We start from the raw sequence: 4891 nt of genomic DNA, 5'->3' as shown, positions 1-4891 counted from the left end.
ATATATATATATATATATATATATATATATATATATATATATACCACCAGGTCAACCTTTACGTGTTTGACCTAAACAAAATATATTTACTATTATGTTCTTATATCATACTTATTTCAGACTTAGCACGAATTTCTAATCTGTTTGATGTTAATTTTAATCTCAGTTTGATTTCGGGTTGACTTTTGTTGATTGAATTTAATTATCTGCTGCTACTGATATCAATAGATTCGATCTCCAGTAGATCGAAAACCATTTAACTCTATACTGGTACTATCATCACACGAATCAACTCATTTCTAATGAACTTCCTCAAGCTTTTACTAACTGTAAATTCCTAATTACATTTTAATTAAAAACTAGAAACATTATTCTCGTTTTCCTAATAATCAAATTCAGGATAAATCTCTTCTGTTGTCATTTTCACTTTATCTATAATGGCGTTATTGGAACAGCGGTCAGAGCAATCAACTTGGAATTCATTTAAATTTGTACTAATTTTACAGGGGAAAACGATGCAGGGCGGGTATTGTTTGAAGAGTTAGTGGTAAAATTTACATGTAGAAATAATAATATAAGCGCAAAGTTAGAAGCACTGATACGTAAATGTATTCACAATCACACATGTCATATCCTTAAAAACAACCTCTACCAATAAAATAAGAGGATTAAAAACTATGAGCTGGGGTGGGGGAGGATTTGTTCGACTAAACCCTCCAAAACGATGTCTCGGCATGGCTGCAGGTCAATGACTGGAACAAGTAAAAGATGAAGGATAGAAGATACATTTATACGTATCTATACGCTTATCTATGCGTTCAGAAGTCTAGAGGTTACCTGACGCTACAGGTGCAGTTGCTGCCTTCATCGCAGATATATTAAAGTCTAGAAATTTTAACAATGTCTTTTAAATTATAATTTACCTTATTGTTTATAACTCATGGCATATTTGGGATATATTAAGTTTTGAGTATTTACCTTTTCTATTTTAATATTCGATATCGTTGCTCGTCTTTTCCTTGCGATTGTTACTGCCGCTGTTATTATCATGGTTAACAAGAAATGTGAGATGACACTGCATTCAGTTTTTAGTGGTACTTGGAATATTATCCCGGAAAGATACTCACAAAATAGACTTCTATGAGATTTGAACTAAATCGTTGTCGCAACACATTTCTCTCTGCAGTGAACGAGGGAACCTTTGCATATACGCTAGATCTGCTGAAAATAGGAGCCATATTTTCCTTAAACTACACTTTACCACCTTGCCTGAAGAAAGACATTCAGGTTATAAGCTGCAGCCCTTTCAATGAATAAATCTGCTCGACTAAGCGCTTTGTCTATTTTGATATTTCTGTCATGAATATATACATCAAATTTTCAGTTGTATATTAATGTATTCGCTTCTGTGTCTCTCACATGTAATGAAATATATTTATCTTTTTTTTTATACTTTCAGACATTTTTTTTATAATAAGCCTTGTTATAAAAAAACTTATCCTAAATAAATACATACAGATCGAAAAAGAATTTGTTTTCTAGCAAAATAAGTCATTCTTTTTTAATCTAGGATATATTTTGTTTATAATATAGCAAAACACTTTCACGCTGTATGCTTGGATATATTTCAGTAAATAACTAACTTATACCAAGGAAGAATCTTAAAAACAGCCTCAAGGAGAAAATGGTAGGTTCCATATTTTCACTCTAGCTTCACTTGTTTTTATCTTTTTCGATTGTATTTTCTCATTTTTGCATCGAGAAGAATGGTAATCTGCCTCAGTCCCGATTCAAATAAAGTCAGTGCAGCAATAGCAATATAAAGTTGATATTGTCTAGATGTCTACTCATAATTTCACCTGTCCACTGAAGTATCTAATCGCTAACATCAACCGAAATGAGGTGTCATTCAAAATATCGGGAAGTTTATTTTATATGAAAGAAAAAAAGACGATGCTACAAAATCAGACGTTGTCAATATTTTTATTGACTATTCAATACTAAAATGACTGCAGGAAAGTTATAACAGTTAAAATGTCATATATTGCTTTAGATGCATGTCTATAGGTTCGTCTGAACCGAGTTTTCTAATTGTCTTCCCTGGAGAGCGATATACAATGTGGTGCTGAAAAGTTCCTGACTTTGGGTAAAAGAAAATCCAGGAGAATTAGTTAATTATGATTTTATTCAACATATTCCCCTCTCAAATTCACATACTTATTGCAGCTGTCCTTCAGTTTTTCTAAGTCCTGTAAAAGAACTCTGAAGGCCTTTCGCAATATCCTTAAAGCCAAAAACTTTTCAGCACCCCTTGTATGCACTATGAACACAGTAGACTAAGGCAGTCATTCTGTAAGGAAGTTAAACTCGGACTATGGAGATGGCGCTTCATGATTACCAGGTTTCTAATGAAGATTGAAAATATATCATGGTGCAAACGCATTCCACTCATATCTATTCAACGAAGGAAAGGCTTTGCTGATCCCTGTTATCACACTGAATAGGAGACCCTATCAGAGACTTCTGCAATTTGATAGAGAGCGAAGAGCTTTCAAGTACATTGATGTTATGTATTGACAGAGAAACACACATGAAACTGGGGATCTATCAAAGCTTATAGATGCACTTCGGTTGCGACCGTTTGAAGAACAGCAAGAACAAGAATAAGGACACGAAGAAGGAGAAGAAGAAGAAGAAGAAGAAGAAGAAGAAGAAGAAGAAGAAGAAGAAGAAGAAGAAGAAGAAGGGGAGGAGGAGGAGGAAGAAGAGGATGAAGCGGATGCGGAGAAGAAGGGAGAGAAGGCGGCAGCTAATTGGTTGGGTCGTTCCAGCGTATGGTTGAATGCTTTGCGGTATTTGTTTCGGCTTTGCTGTTTGCGATCAAATACTATCGAGGTCAACATTGACTTTATTCTCCGGGATGTCTTAAACAATGTACTGGGAGTCAACTCTTCTCCCTCACTCTCCGTCTTCCTCTCTTCCCCCTCTATCTCTCTATGTGTGTATATATATATATATATATATATATATATATATATATATATATCTTTTCCTCTCTCAATCTGTTATTTTATAACTTGGAAAATGTCAAGGGAGACCTCTCATAGCGAAGTTTTCTTGAGAAGTTAAGGTGTCAGCAGAGAGTTAAGAATGTCATTTTGGGTTTGACTGCGATATTAGTGACATATAGGGAGAAGACTTACATGCATGGACAACTACAATTCCTCCTCAAAAAAACCTTAGCCAGTCCTATTGATGCATGTACAGATGCATTGTCAACATTGATCAATGCCTTGTGAGTGAAATTTTGTAAACGGAGCCTAAGCAGAGTCCGTTGTGTGCGAATGTGTATGTTTGTATGTGTGTGTGTGTGTGTGTTTGTGTGTGTGTGTGTGTGTGTGTGTGTGTGTGTGTGTGTGTGTGTGTGTGCTTCGTTAAAACCAGGCCATGTTCCAGATTTATCTCTTTCATGAAAGATTTTTAAAATTTCGTTTGCAGTTTGTTTGGAATCTTAAAGTTTCGAGATCCAAAATCATTGTTTCCAGACCTTCTTAGTTTTCTGTTAGACGATATGGGAAAAAGGTTTCACTTCTACATAAGTTCTATAATTGTCAAATTTATATGGTACTTACCGCCTAATTTTTTCCATAGACCAGGACCGAATAAAATGGATTATGCTAAAACTTCTTGAGATACCAGTGGTGGTGTTAAACTCGCTGATAGGCTAAGTCTACTCCAATAACGTAAATGCCCAGAGTAAATACCTAAAAGATCGTGTTCAAAGCTCTAACGATTTCGCCGTTTCACCAAAACCACTGGTAATTTATTTATTGACTCGGAAAGGCGAAAAGCAAAGTTAACCTGAACGGATTTTGAACCCAAAACGCAAGATGCCAGAATTATTACCGTTATAGATTTCGTCTGACTTTTTAATGACTCTGAAGATATTAGAAATGAAAATTTGTACTAAAAGGGAAACAAATAATCACGTCCGTAGACATAATAACCTCTCTTAACAGTACCAAAGCTGCACTGGTTTATTGCAGTCGTACGGAAATGAAGCTGATTGTATGCCTACAAACTGATCTGGTCATCCTTTCAGCTGTTTCTGAAAGGAGAATCTTTCATGGCTTGTCGTTACTTTAATCTGACGTGGTGTAATTCATGAATGGTGATACAAAGACTTCAGCTGTTTTATGAAATTAGTAAACAGAAATGACAATGACAATATTAATTAGTTATGATAATTGTGTTGGTGGGAGTTATGGCAATATGCTAGTGTGGTAATACTGATGATGGTATTAGTAGTGGTGGTGGTGGTGGTGGTGGTGGTGGTTGTAGTAGCAATGATAATTTGGTGTATTAGAGATTGGGGAAATGATTATATAAGAGCTGATGAATGTAATAGTGGTAGTGTGAGTGATAGGAGTGTAGAGGTGGTGTTATTCGTAATAGAAGTGAAGATGATGATGATGATGATAGTGGTGGTGGTAGAGGGACTGGTGTGTGCAATAATGCTGGAAGTGTTGGTGGTATGTTATTAATGTTTGCAGTGATGATCGAGCCGGTAGATGATGATGATGATGACGATGATGTTGATGGTGATGATGTTGATGATAATGATGCTGATGATGCCAATGCTAATAACGATGGCAATGGTAGCAAAGTTATTGGCGGCAATAATGAAAATGTTTCTTACAAGATTGACAATGATGATGATGATGATAAAATCAATGTCTAGATATAATGATGCAACGTTATTATTAGTAAATTTCAGCCATTTGGCCAAGCAGTCTATAGAATGGTTGCACCCAAAATAAATAAATAAATAAATAAATAATAATAATAATAATAATAATAATAATAATAATAATAATAATAATAATAATAA

Source organism: Octopus bimaculoides, chromosome 6, assembly GCF_001194135.2.
Source record: "Octopus bimaculoides isolate UCB-OBI-ISO-001 chromosome 6, ASM119413v2, whole genome shotgun sequence".
In the NCBI taxonomy this organism is placed as follows: Eukaryota; Metazoa; Mollusca; class Cephalopoda; order Octopoda; family Octopodidae; genus Octopus; species Octopus bimaculoides.
This window is presented reverse-complemented; position numbering follows the sequence as displayed.